The sequence below is a fragment of the Pipistrellus hanaki genome (assembly GCF_964339955.1).
Source record: "Pipistrellus hanaki genome assembly, chromosome: X".
In the NCBI taxonomy this organism is placed as follows: domain Eukaryota; kingdom Metazoa; phylum Chordata; class Mammalia; order Chiroptera; family Vespertilionidae; genus Pipistrellus; species Pipistrellus hanaki.
Window position 1 is genome coordinate 77362873 of NC_140524.1, and position 15679 is coordinate 77378551.

Genomic DNA, 15679 nt, shown 5'->3' on the forward strand with positions numbered 1-15679 from the left:
CTGTACCTCTCTTTCTCTGTCAGCAGACTGAGTGAAATCACACTTCTCTCACAGGGATATTAACTGAAAGATAGGGCAAGTGAATAGGTCGCCTCAGAAGGAAGTTGACATAGAAATCCTAGCTTCATTATATTCTACTCAATAATAACCCACTCACAGGGAAACAAGGGCAATGGTTGAAATATCTGAGAAAAAGTACCTAGTGGAAATTGAACAAGACTCTTTTGTGTAAAATAAACTGGTCTTCTGAAGAGGGTAGAGAGGAGTGAAATCAAAAGGATGTAGTGCTCTCTTGGTGATCTCAAGGTCTGAAGTAGTAAATGCAATGTCTGTAAGTAACTTTTTTACTTTCCACTGAATAATACAAGAATCAAAAGCATGCTCATGGCTACCTGGACTAAGAGTTGTGAATTAAAAGAGAAAATCTAAATATATGACCCTTGAAAATGGACTTCAGTTTAAAACATCTTGATTTTTTTCTCCCTAATACACTTGTACCTATTTTGTTTGCTATTGATAGTCCCATTTTAATTTTTTATTTGGTACATGGAAAAACTAATATTTTGTCTTCTGGGATATTACTTAAAATTTACATTATATTTGAAATAAGCAAAATTGAGTAGGAAATATTTTTTTTTGTAAAAAGACCGAAAAGAGGCTCTAAGATTGATTTTTACACATTCCTTTTGCTCTAAATGTATACTTAGTTGTTAATCTTTATAAAACAAAAACAGGCTGATAAAATTATATATCCAAACAAGAGTTTAAATGTGCTCGCAGATTTCATCCAATAGATACCCTTTTAATCTGTTTATTTGTTTTAAAAATTTTATTCATTGATTTTAGAGAGGAAGGGAGAAGGAGAGAGAGAGAGAAACATCAGCGATGTGATAGAATCATTGATTGGCTACCTCCTGCATGGCCCCAGTGGGGATCGAACCCGCAACCTGGACATGTGCCCTAACCAGGAATTGAATTGTGATTTACTGGTTCATAGGTTGATAATCAATCACTGAGCTACACTGGCTGGGTTTATTTTTAAAATAGATCCCTGATAAAATACACATTTTATCGTTTAATCTTCAGCTCACTCAACATCATTACAGTTTACCAAAATAAAGGTAAATTCTGAAAGAAAATGTGATTTCTGAATCAATGCTGTTAAATCAAAGTGATTGTAAACTCCAGATGAGAACTGTGTTCTCATCAGCTTGTTTTTCACCAAGCATAGGAGGAAACCAAAGGATGGCAACTTACATGATCATGATTGATTTAACAGATATCAACCCAATTTAAAACTCAAAAAATAAATCAACAATGTACATTGAGAGAAACTAAAGCTTATTCACTTTAAAAACCAAAAGGATTGAGAATAATAAATTAAACTGAGATGGGACAGTACCTGAAGATTCAAGATAAAGAGACAAAGCAGACCATATTTAATCAAAAGCATTAAAATAAGTATTGAACAAGATAATTGTAAAAGGATTAAAAAGAGGAAAGCACAGTAACTGAAGTTTTGAAAGTGTTAATGGATATAAAGAATAGTGATGGAAATCACTGAACAACAAGAATCCTCTTTAGATGTAGTAACAGGTGTTTATTTGTTCGTTTTTAGGGGGCATGGCTTTGAAATAAGTCAGCTCATGATTGTCCTTAGAATAACATATGCAATAAATGCAACACAACTAAGCTAAATATGAAGATTGAAATAAGTTTTAGGAGAACATTTTACTTGGGCCTTTGGGTTAAATTTTAAGAAAGAAAAGCCATTTACACCATTGTTGCCAATGTTAATACTCCTTTTATAACCTAAACAAAAACACCTCCAGATTCAAAGGAAAGACACAATTATATCTGTGATAAAGGTGATCATGATCAAAACTTTCTCTTTCTCTCTACTCCTCCCCTTCCCCAAAATACATGATTCTACTTATCTGAGAAAATGGTACACGTGCATTTCAAAATAAACACTTTTTTTTTTATTCCATAGGGACCAAGTCACAGGAAGCTCTGATGCAAGCTGTTTGGAAAGCCAAGGTCCACCCTTTTCAGGCATATTGTGCTTCCTGTATCTTAAAATAACTTCTAGCTCTTTTATTTAGCAATATCTATAAATTATTTATTTTTCTCTGTCCTCTTCCTTAGCAAACCTGCAAAGTACTGAGCAGTTAAAATGACAGAAGCTTCCAATATTTTAGAAAGCTTTTTAAATAGAAATGTGTTTTTAAGTACTAGTGGTAACTAAATAAGTGAAATCTGATGCTAAATGATAGTTTATTTTATCTGGTGGTACAATTCCTATGTGTGGAAAATGATGGTTCCACATTCCTACACCCGTAAGTAGTGGTCAGAGTAGATTTATTTTAAGGACCCTTTCAGTAGGCTGACAGAACATGATCCAGTTCCTCCCAGATAATTTTCCAGGATTCACTGGCATTCAAAATTCCTGGGTGCAGTCAGCAAAGGTTTTGTGACCATTGTGTTAGGGTGTGTACGTGCATGCGTGTGTGTGTGTGTGTGTGTGTGTGTGTGTGTGTGTGTGTGTGCAGGCATCCAGTAACATGAGTTGATGAAAATAGACCAGTTTCAGCTGGGAGCTAGGCTAATCTTTAGGCACCATCAAGAACCAAGGAGGAAACAAAGGGCACTCACTTCCACTATGCAGCCCAGGAGACTGCTGATTTATCAATAGTGTTCCAAACAAGGGCCAAAATCATAGGAAAGTTACTTTTTAAAAAAATATATATTTTTATTGATTTTTTACAGTGAGGAAAGAAGAGAGATAGAGAGCTAGAAACATCAATGAGAGAGAAACATCGACCAGCTGCCTCTTGCACACCCCCCACCGGGGATGTGCCCTCAACCAAGGTATATGCCCTTGACCGGAATCGAACCCGGGACCTTTCAGTCCGCAGACCAACACTCTACCACTGAGCCAAACCGGTTTCGGCGGAAAGTTACATTTTTTTTAAACCGTTTTTATCTGAGTGTTGTAGGGAATAACGGATACAGGTAAGAGATACAATGGTTCCTTATAATAGTGCTAAATAATTAAGTAAAAATATTTTTTGAGTCTCCCAGCCTCCCATTTAAATATCTTTATTTATTACAAAGCTTTCCTTCCTTTTCTCTAATCCATGTCTCTCTCTTATTTCCAGTTGTTTGTCAATTAATTACTATGAATTATTGGTTACTAGGTAGGAACCCTTCCAGAAGAAAATAGGAAAGTGGAGGCAATCAAGGCCTAAAATGATTAGGTGATGGGTTATTTTTTATTTGAAGACACAGAAAAATCACATCTCATAGGCAGAAATGGCTACTACTGATCCCTATGCGAGACCGGTCCTCTTTAAAATCATCTCATTCAGTGCATATTGCTACAGCTTTTGGGTACAAAATGAGCTTAACACATTCTTGCTGGTTTGGGGTGACTTAACCACAGACTTAAAAAATAGACAAGAGCCTGCTTAACTTAGCTGTACTTTAGAAATTAGCATTCATATGACCACAGGCTTTTATACATGAGCCTAGAGGCATCATTTCTACTTAAGGGCATCATGAAATATTACACAAATTAATCTACATAGCTATTCTAAAGGTCAGGGGTCTTAGCTTCCTGTCCTGCATGTTTTGACATGGTGCCCATTCAGTGCACTCAGTCACTTACTTTGCATTCATGTTTCTGGTCAGTGGCTCCACAAAGGCAAATTGTTTCTGTTAATTTTTATTATCTTGTATTTTTGCCTTCTCTAGCAATCTTGGTTGGATTTTTTTCTAATTTCTTCTGTTTTTGATACTTAAATAGTTTGAGTGTGAAAGCAGCAATAAGTAAAGAAAGCACTTGTTCCGAATTTTTTCCAGTATGCTCAGCACCATCATTTAAATTGTTCTCAGAAATTTTGAAAGATCTGAGGTATTAGAGGTTGAGATCAAGTAATTTAGATTCTGAACTCTCCATATTTATAGCTATCATATCTATCTATCTATCTATCTATCTATCTATCTATCTATCTATCATCTATCTATCTATCTCAACCATCTATCATTTATCTATCATCAATGATTTAGCTGGCTTATTACGGTAGCTATCCTTTTTCCATCATATATATATATATATATATATATATATATATATATATATATATATATATATATATCTTAAAATTTTATTTATTTTTATTTTATTATTATTTAAAAAAATATATTTTATTGATTTTGTACAGAGAGGAAGGGAGAGAGATAGAGAGTTCGAAACATCGGTGAGAGAGAGTCATCGATCAGCTGCCTTTTGCACACCCCCTACTGGGGATATGCCCTCACCAAGGTACATGCCCTTGACCAGAATCGAACCCGGGACCCTTCAGTCCCCAAGCCGACGCTCTATCCATTGAGCCAAACCGGTCCCGACTATATCTTAAAATTTTAAAAGGAAGTATCAAAGCCACTTTATATGATATCTTTAAACCCTATGAAATAAGTTATTTCTGGACTTCAAAAGGGAAACAATTAGGTCATATGTCACCATTTCAGAAAGTGCCTGATTATGTCATCCATTGCCTCCCTCTGCTTGCTTTTCAAATATTCAAAAGAAACAAATAAAATGCAAAAGGACATAGGCTTGAAGTCTCAAATTCTCAGAAAATTACTATATATAATTTTTGTTCGATACACACTGCTTCATCACATCAAACCACAGTAAAAGATCAGTATTTATATTGGAAGTGAATGCTAACGGAATTAGGACAACAATAACAAATGAGATAAAATCAATAAATAAATGATTTAGTTGTCTTCAAAATGGATTATAAATTTAGGGACTCTTATTTCATCTAAATAGGGGAAGGTTGGCTTGGATTTCCAACTGTCCATATTTAGTTATTCTCTCCTTGGATACACAAGGTCAGTCAATCCAAATTACCCATTTTATATGGCTCTTTCTCTGTCTCCTGCTTTTTGTTCCCTATTCATTCCTAGTACAAAGCCCAGCCTATAGAAGGAGTGGCTTGGGGGCGCCTGGAGGCATCTTACTTCAATGGATTTTGAGTTCTCCATTTAACTCTTCAAATGATTAATATTCTGTGTAGCCAGAAGCCAGCCTGACTTAGGGCCTGGGTTTAAAGAGCAGATGGATTATGGCCACTGCTCCTCAATTGATTCATTATTTAGGCCATTAATTTTCTTCTTACTGAAAACATCTGGCGTCTGATGCTTGGGGATAAACTGACATTAGCCGCAAGCAAGTTTAATAACAGGTTCATCATCTATGATTGCAAGTTAAAACGCAGACAAAAGTTCAGAAAGTGTGCAAGTATTTCAAAAGAAAGGACACTGTATAATTTGCTTGGTTTAGAAACATTCTCAGACAAATAATTAATTTTGTTTTATTATTTTTCAGAAAATTCCATTCCGTTTATGGCGATGTGACATTTCCAATTATGTTTAATTAAGAGAATAAATATTAAAGAACTTTGCAAACTATGAAGTGTTATAGAAACATGATGTTGGTTTATAACTTTTATTTCTGACAAATTCTTTTTGGACCACATGGTAAGAAGATAGAGAAATATAACATTATTATTTTAGATCAGCAATTTTCACACCAGTATGCTACAAGAATTTATAAAACATGCAGTACCTAACAATTTAGTCAGGAGCACTGACATCTTTTGCCTTAGAGTGTCAACGTAATGAAAAAGTAAAATAAAATAAAGTAAAATAATGACAACAGCCAACACAATGTCTAGTGTGAATAAATGAAAATTATACCTATTTTTTTTACAGAAAATTAAACCTATTTTTTACAAAATTTTTGGTATGCTGCAGAATTTTAGTAATTAGTTTATGTGTGTCATCAAAATAAAAAGGTTGGCAATCCAATTGTTTTTTATTATAGGATTGCTAATGATAGATTAAATTATTTCATTTTTATATCCCATAATAATCCATATTTACTGGCCAGATACTTTCCATCTCCTGATACTACTAAATCACATTTTGTTCATGAAGCTGACACTTGTCAAACTAGCTAAAAGTTTTCTACTATAACTCTATTGCCCCTTTATCTTTTTTCTTCCTCTGAGACTAAAACTTCTTCCTTTTTTGTGTTTAATCAGCATATGCCTATCAAAATACTATCTTGGGCAGTTGACATGACTCAGTGATTGAGCATTGACCTATAAACCAAGAGGTCATGGTTAGATTCCTGGCCAGGGCACATGCCAGCTTGTGGGTTCAATCTCCAGTGTGGGGTATACAGGGGTTAGCTGATCAATGATTCTCTCTCATGATAGATATTTTTATCTCTCCCTCCCTCCCTCTCTTGTCCTCTTTGAAATCAATAAAAAATATTTTTTTAAAAAAAATGCTATCTTGGAGAAAGGTTATGCTATTAGTCATTTACAGCTTATTATAAATGTCTTCCCTCTCTTAATAATGAATTTGCAAAGCCCTGGCTGGTTTTGCTCAATGGATAGTGCATCAGCCTGCAGACCCAAGGGTCCCAGGTTCAATTCTGGTCAAGGGCACATGCCTGGGTTATGGGCTTGGTCCAATGTGCAGGAGACAACAAATCAATGATTCCCTCTCATCATTGATGTTTGAATATCTCTCTTCTCTCCCTTTCTCTTTGAAATCAATGAAAATATTTTAAAAATAATGACTTTGCAATTAAAAACTAATATTTCAATGTGAAATGAAAGGATTCTGACAAAAGAACTTAGATTGATAGTAAATGGATAAAATACATGTGCACACACATATATGTATATTTTTCTGTCATTGGCTTGTACTTGCCATCTCTGGAAATACACTTGCATAGATGGCTGGCTATTCTGCCTCTGTTCCTAGCTGACTGTATTGGCTGAAGGCAGGTGTTTGGCACCAATTTATATGAAGTCAATTGTCCAGATTAGTTGCCAAAAATAGTTGTATGGGTGTACCAGCAAGACATTCACAACAGACATCTGGCTTGAACCACTCCTGTGGGCTATAGTTCCAACATGTTTCCTCCCACTACTCCTCTGTTCCATGTAATTCCTTCTGGAAATTTGTCCAAAGGTAAATTTACTAAGAGGGGTCAATGAGCCTACAGTGACCCAGCCTCAGCTTTTTATTTTATTTTATTCATTTATTTTTAATATATTTTATTAATTTTTTTTTTATCAGGAAGGGATAGAGATAGAGAGTCAGAAACATCTATGAGAGAGAAACATCGATGATCAGCTGCCTCCTGCACGCCCCCACTGGGGATGTGCCCACAACCAAGGTTCATGCCCTTGATCGGAATCGAACCTGGGACCTTTCAGTTCACAGGCTGACACTCTATCCACTGAGCCAAACCGGTTTCGGCTGGCCTCAGCTTTTTAAACCAGCACTACCATTCGCAACCTCTAATGCAGCAGAATGAGTGAGACAATGACAAGAGCTATTGACTAGGCTAGTAAAGTCCAAATAGAAAGGACTGTTTATTTTAAAATCTCTGTATCACAAGTCAAACTTACTTTTCTCCCAAATTTCTTTGGAAATAGTTAGGCAGCTAGATCTCTGCTTTCCCCCTCTTCCCACACTTTCTTTCTTTTTTATACCTTATATATTTGATAGATTTCTTTTCATAGCAAATGTTTATTATTTAGATTGTTTTATTTTTTATATAATATAGAACATTTTATTTTTATTTTTCTTGTTTTTTTTTCTTTATTGATTAAGGTATTACATATGTGTCCTTATCTCCCCATGGATCCCCCTCTTCCCCCTAGTGCCCTCAATCCCCTGTTGTCTGTGTCCATTGGTTATGCTTATATGCATGCATACAAGTCCTTTGGCTGATCTCTTTCCCTTCCCCTTACCTTCCCCTACCTTCCCTCTGAGATTTGACAGTCTGATCAATGCTTCTCTGTCTCTGGATCTGCTTTTGTTCATCAGTTTATGTTGTTCATTATATTCCACAAATGAGTGAAAATATGTGATATTTATCTTTCTCTGACTGGCTTATTTCGCTTAGTATAGATTTTTAAGTTATTTTCAGTATAAAATGTTCTAGCATGTTAAATCCCTTAGAATGCATGGTGCAAGTGAAGGATGACAAGTGCACCCTTTAGCGCTAAAGTCCAAAGTCCAAAGACAGACACCTTAGGGATCTTTAGAGACTGGGAGAGCCAAAGTATTTTCTGAGACAGTTTAGTTAATTGGTCTTTTTGACAGTTTGACTAATTTCTCCCCACTTCTTCTGCCCACTGAGCACCCCATTTGCACCCCTTAATATCACTTATAGTATTCTAGAGTTGATGAATTGCCTTAGAGCCATGGAGAAGAATAATTCCAAGATTTTGAAATTTTATTCATTATTCATCTTCAAGAAAGGATTATTTGACCAAAATAAGGCTGTAAGGCTACTCATTTTTCCTATTCTGCCAAATAGATATTTAATGCTATTTATTTATACTTGATACAATAAATGTTTAGTTAACACCAACAAAAGTAACATAGACCAAATATCAAATGAAAATATTACCTACATCATTGTTTCTATTTTATTTATTTTAATTTTTGTATTTCACTTTGACACAGGTATTTTGGCATCTAGTTGAAGGCTGCCATTTAAGAACCAGTGGTGTAGACATTACCTGTATTCTCAGTAGGCAGATAAAAATAGGCCATGGGTCTTTGTGCTCAGAATATTTAAATCCACAGTTTGCTTAAAATGCTTTATTGGCTGCTGAATTCAAAAGGACTTAAAACCTTTCATTGCAATTAATAGGAATGGCCTTACTCATGGATCTTCATAGATGTGTGTTGTGATTTGAAGAGTACCATGAAAAACGTATGCACCACTATGTTCATAGCAGTGCAATTTACAATATCCAAGATCTGGAAACAGCTCAAGTGCCCTTCAATAGATGAGTGGATCAAAAAGCTGTGGTACATCTACACCATGGAACACTATGCATCAGCAAAGAAGGAATGCTTACTCTTTGAGACAGCATAGAGGGACCTGGAGAGTATCGTGCTAAGCAAATAAGCCAGTCAGAGAAAGACAAGTATCACATGATCTTACTAATAGTGGAATCTAATAAACAAAAAAAAAACCTGATGAACAAAATAGATCCAGAGACATAGAAGCATAGAACAGATTGTTGAATCTCAGAGGGAAGATGGGTGGGAAGAGATCAACCAAAGAACTTATATGCATATATCCATAACAATAGGGTGGTGAAGGCCTGGGGTGGGGGTGAGCTAGAAGAAGTTAAAGGGGACATATGTAATAATTTCAACCGTAAAGATTTTAAACCCTCTCCTGTATTACAGTGTGTCTTTATTTAAATTCTTCCATTGAAGATACACTTCCTATTTTTTTTTCTCATTTGTAATTTTAATCAAAGCATTTCTAATTCTTTTTTTAACTTTCATAAAAGCACCACATTTTAATCATGTAAGTCAATTCATTTTTTTGGAAATACCATCAAGAACTCCCCTCCAGAATAAAACAATGTTCATTCCTCCAAACAACCAAATTCAAAGTCTACCAAAACAAAAACAGCCCACACAGGGGAAAAAAAAAGTTTTAAAAAATCACATTCTAGGGTTCAGTGCATTTAACAGCCTTTGCTATGCTAGCTAATCATCCTTCAGCTGACATTCAAAAAACAACACCCTAGATCAACAAAATATACATTTTCCATTTGCCTTTTTAAGCTAAAAAATAATTTGAAAAGAAAACTTGAAGGAATTCACAGTCAATTGCCTGGCTTGTTTTGATAGCATGTGAAGGTCAGGAAGGCTGTTTGTAGAACACGTAATGAGGGTATATTGTTCTTCAGGGTTTCGCTTTCTTTCAAACAGTGTAAAATACCCACAATTCCAAATATGAAGGGACACAGACAATCTTCTTTTAATAATTCCATAGGACAATACAGGTGTGGGAGCTGTTCTTCATAGAGTGACAGGGCTTCTGTCAAATTGACACAGTTCCCCTGTGTGAAATATTTCCCATCCTGTTTCAGTACTTTCATGGAGAGATCAAGAATCAGTCTGAGAAACTACCATGTGGAATCTTCTTCTGGAGATGTGGAGATTGGAACAGCTTTCAAATCATTAATCACATAATCAAACTCTCTCCCTTCTTTGCTGTACTTCTTCAGTACTGGAATACAGTCCTCTATTAGAACCTGATTGCAGTCTCCTTTAAGATTGTCTAAGACATCACCACATGTTTTTCGCATGTATTTCTTACATCCATCAATCACTATTTGGTCAATCTCTACCATAGTGACTATCTTTGGTTTCAGTTTGTCTGTTTCACATAAAATGTCCCCATTTCCACCTCCCAGAATCAGCATGTCTTCGCCTGTGTAATCTTTGCCACAGCCCAAGATGGCCTGGGTATATGCTAAATCACTCTCAGCCAGATTGACATCTCCACTAAGGATGAGAATATTTCCAAGCTGCTTCGAGTGCAGAATTTTAATGTTCTGATAAGGTGAGTCTTCATCATACACCACTTCATCTATGTCATACTCAACCAGGTGGCCATCAGCAGTGGGCCAGTACCTGTTAATGGTCACTCCAAGAACTATGGATAGTAGTTCACTTCACCTGCCCAGTCGTGTCTTGACTCAATTCTTTCATTCTTTCTTCTACTTTATTCAAAAGACTGTCAACTTCTTTGGCTTGTGCATCGCCATCGAAGGTCCAGTAACACCAATACATGTGGGTAAATTCTCAGATTGGCAAAGCTACCGGTTTTTTGTTTGTTTTATGTATGTAACTAAGTAGCCATGGTCCTGCCAGGTGTGCAATGACTCATCCCCTGCTCCTGGAAAATGGACTTGAGGAGCCTTTTAGGATGGTCTTGCTGTTGGCCTGAAGAGGAGGAAAGCCGCTTTGAAATTATTCAATCCTCCTTGGTGACATGCTGCTGCCATAGTGAAGCGAGCACTGGGCCATGCCTGAGGTGGTGGCCTGGGAAACTGGGGTGGGGGGTAGGGGGTGGTCCTCGTGATAGCTCAGACAGCCGAGGAGTCACTTCTTTATGCTAAGAAAAATATTTTCTAAAAATTCAAATACCTCTGGAAAGTTAATCTCATACTATAAAATGTTATCAGTAGTTTCTACTTTTAAGTCAAGTGCTTTCTTCTTAACACTCAGTACTTCCAAAGGCATTGAAATAAAAGTTTTGAGGACAAAGTAGAAGGACTGAAATGTGGAAGACAGAAACAGAGAGCTCTGACCTGGATATACTAAAGTCTGAGTGTTCTAAGCTCCTAGAAGGCAAAGTATAGGAGATTTCAGAAATTATATCAGAAATTATTATTCTAAATTTTAATTTTGCCTGGGGTATTAAGATTGTATACCAAATCTTAAATTCCCCATATTTAGAGTACAATAAGTCATCACTTAATGTTGTCCATAAATTTTTGGATACTGAGTTTAAGCAAAACAACACAAAAGGAAACTAATTTTGCTGTAGGCTACTTGATTTAAGCAAGAGTTAAGTTTCTACAGAATATTCCTGATCAAACGACATCACCAAACTTCTAAATAAAGTTCAGGGTCAAAGGTTGCCCAAGCTTCTCCAGGGAGTTAGGGCACAAGGTAGGAACCAATCCTCGACACAACATAATTTCATTGCAGGATCCCTTCAAATGTACATCTACACTCATTTATACTGGGGCAATTTAGACAAACTAATTAACATAAGCATGCATATCTTGGGGTTATGGCAGAAAACCAGAATACCAGGAGTAAACCCACACAGATATGAGGAGAGCAAGTAAACTCACACAGATAGTGTCCACACCAGAAACTGATCTTTAAAATCTCAATGAGGATATAACAAAAACAGTGTTGAATGAAATGACATTATTCTAGAACCTTTTACATTCCACTTTTTATTCATTCTATCCCCCATTACTCTTACTCACATATTTACAGAAATATGTAATGTTAATGAATAGTATTCTTTATAATAATATAATGGTTCTGTATCTACAATATAACAGGGTATGCACAGCTAATTGTAGGCCTTCCTAATAAATCTAGGTGGGGATCAACCTGCTATTGCATATGATATTTCTTAAGGTAACAAAATACTTCTGTGTCCCATGTTAGTTCTCACTTTATAGATATTCACACCAAGCACTTGGTTAACCTGAAGAGAAGAAATGTTTGTTCTTTTTGAATTTACCTACTTTATCTGCTAGACCCAATAGTGGGAGCACATGTATATCTACCCAATTTCAATGAAGGCAATCTGTCTTGTACCTTGCTTTAGTTTCTTGACATTTGGTCACACATACTATTCTGAAAACAACTCTTCATCAAGATAAGAAAACCACTATTATATCTCTTAAATATTCCCTTGTATCTCTTATCAGAAATTTAAGAACATGGTCTTACCATGACCTCTTGTTTTCCCTGAGATGGGTGAGTGTATAAATCATACTATGACTATTGGCCATATTCATTAAGCCTTACTGTTCCCTGAAATTATCCTAATAACTTATTGATTCTAATTAGTACCTAGTATATTGTTGACATTCAATATATTCCTGCCACATGCCATGAAAATGAAAATTACACTAATAATGGTGTGATGTAATTCCCTAGGTAGTTGGGAAGAGAAAATATAATCACCAGCTACTATATGGTACAGCAGTCATATTTCCTTAGTATGAAATGAAACTCTGTTTGTCATTGATTTCTACATACTCAGCAGATTTTAACAATCTTGGATAAAAGGAAGGGGAGTGCCACTTTTGACTAAAGTTGACTCTCTTGAGAATGGGGAAAATTAAAATGATAGAGCAAAAGTTTCAAGCATTGTCTATTCTCCAATTTTTTCCATAAGCTTCATCAGTCCTTTACTTTCCATCAGTAATTATTGATGAACTGTTACTGCCCAATTCCCAAACTCAAATATGACCTGATTTTCTAAAAGTTCTTTTTATTTTTGGTCCAAATCAGATGTATTATAATACTAAACTTATTAGTCAAGTTATGTATGATAGATAAGATACAGGACATTCTGTATTTTTATTTGCTATATCTGGCAATCATAGAATTGGAAAATGTGTGGCAGGTTAGCAACGTGTTTAAGAATACATGCTTTAGTGTGTGACCAATTCTAGTCCATACCATGGCTTTGGCATATAATAGTTACATAGCCTTAGTAAAATCGCTTAATGTCTCTAAGCTTCGGTGTCTTCAACTGTAAATGGATATGATAATATTTAGCTTATTGGGTTTTCTCAGAATAAATTAGATCATTCATATAAATTGATTAGTATAATGCTCAATAACTGTTTATTTTTCTTTTTTATTCAGTGTGCCTGCCTACATTAACATTTAGAAGGACATTTCAAAGAACCAAGGCATATAATCCTGAAGTAAACAAAAGACAATGCATGAGAAACTTTAAGAATTTATTGAATGCTGCTCTCTCGCAGGCTCTGCTAACTGCTTGAGTTTCTGAGAACAAAGTCCTACTCATAGCAGTGCTTGTACACTATTGGAGAGGCCTTCGTTAAGCATTTGAGGTAGATAAATAATTGAATGTTACTAAAACACAATTTGGAATCACATTCTGGTAGCAAAGTTGGCATATTTATGTGAGCTTTTTCTTCTAAATACAATGTATCTCTCCAGAATTTATTCTTGCCTGTTTCTTTTCTGTAAGAATAATTTGCCTCTGTGTTTCTCAACCCTCTCATTCATGCATTCATACTTACTTGATAACTCCAATACCACTGTATTAGTTTGCTAGTTATCCCTTCACAAAATACCAAAGACTAAGTGGCTTAAATGAAATGCATTTTCTCATAGTTCTGGAGGTTAGAAGTCCAGGATCAAGATGTCAACAGGTTTGGTTCCTTCTGAAGCTTTGCTCTTTGACTTTCAGGTAGCCACCTTCTTGCTGTGTTTTAACAAGATCTTTCTTCTATATGTGTGTGTCCAAATTGTCTTCCTTTGTGTCCAAATTTATTCTGCTTATAAACCCAGCAGTGAGAGGAGATTAGGTTCCATCTCAGCCTCACTTTAACTTTTTCTAGGAATGATAATTTTTTTAAAATTATTGAATGTATTGGGATGACATTGGTTAATAAAATTATATAGGTTTCTGGTCTACAATTCTATAATATGTCATCTGTATATATATTTTGTGTCCACCACACAAAATCAAGCCTCCTTTTGTCACTATTTATTCTCCCTTTACCTTCTTCTATCTTTCCCACCCCCTATTCTCTCTGGTAATCACCATATTGTTGTTTGTGTCTATGAGTTTTCCTTGCTTAATTCCTTCATATTTTTCACCCAAATCCATGACCCCATTCCTCTATAACAGCTGTCAGTCTGTTACCTATATCTATAAGTTTTATGACCCAGCAATTCCATTTCTGGGAATACAGTATTTTCAAAGAATCTCCAAACACCGATTCAAAAGAATACGTGCACTCCTATGTTCATTACAGCATTACTTACATTAGCCAAAATCTGGAAATAGCTCAAGTGTCCATCAGTAGAAGGGTGGGTAAAAAAGTTGTGGGACATTTAAACAATGGAATACTACTTGGCTGGAAAAAGGAAGGAAATCTTACCCTTTGCAACATCATAGATGGGCCTAGAGCACATGTGTCAAACACAAGGCCCGCGGGCCAAATCCAGCCCGCCAGGCCTTGCAATGTGGCCCGCACCGCGCTGTCATCACTGCACTCCGCTGTCAGTTTATGACATTGTCAGTTTATGACTGTTCAGTAAACCATTCGGCCCGCGATTTAGGCTGGATTTTAGATTTTGGCCCCTTCTCTGATTGAGTTTGACACCCCTAGCCTAGAGGCTATCATTCTAAGGAAATAAGTGAGTCAGAGAAAGAGAAATACCATACGATTTCACTTATATGTGGAATCTGATGGACAAAGTAAACTGATAAACAAAATAGTCTCACTTTAATTTGATTATCTCTTTAAATACCCCCTGTGCAAATACAGTGACATTCTTTTTTATTTTTTATTAAATCTTTATTGTTCAGATTATTATAGTTCCTCTTTTTTCTCCCCCATAACTCCCCTCCACCTGGTTCCCATCCCATCCCATGCCCTTACCCGCACCCCCCGCCACTGTCCTCATCCATAGGCGTATGATTTTTTCCAGTCTCTTTCTGCATCCCCCACACCCCTTTCTCCCCAAGGAAGAAAACCTCTCCTTACACTTTACTTCTGCAGCTCCTGTGAGTCTCAGTGTGCTTCTCTATTCCCTTATAGTTGTAGAATTTCCACTCAGCCAGCCTTCCTGTGGTTCTGGATGATGTCCATTTGTCTTTAAGCTGTAGTTTTGAAGTGGTTGTGTGAAGCAGCAAGTTCAGGTGTTTACCTATGCTGCCATTTGGTTTGTCTCCAATACAGTGACATTCTGAGGTATTGGTGCTTAGGGCTCCAATGTTTGAATAAAGAGAGGACCATAATTCAGTCCATAACAACCACTAAAAGTGCAATTCATTGGCTTATGATTCCCATTATTTTACATTGCTCAGAAGACAAGAACATAGTTTAGATGCAAGAGGCTTTTTTCATGTCTTGGCAAAAAAACATGTTATCTTCTCTAAATACAATGTTAGAAATAACCATTATATTAAAAACAATCCTATATACTATGCCAATCGACTGAATAGCAGAATGACTCGCAG

General features: G+C 36.0%; 1 pseudogene across 1 annotated transcript; it reads right to left on the reverse strand.

Annotated features, from left to right (window-relative positions):
- Positions 1-9806: 9806 nt before the first annotated feature.
- LOC311615484 (spermine synthase-like) lies at positions 9807-14320 on the reverse strand (annotated as a pseudogene). The gene is made up of 2 exons: positions 14255-14320; positions 9807-10860 (listed from the first exon to the last, which is right to left on the reverse strand). The product of its transcript is annotated as a spermine synthase-like (transcript).
- Between the last annotated feature and the right edge of the window lie 1359 nt (positions 14321-15679).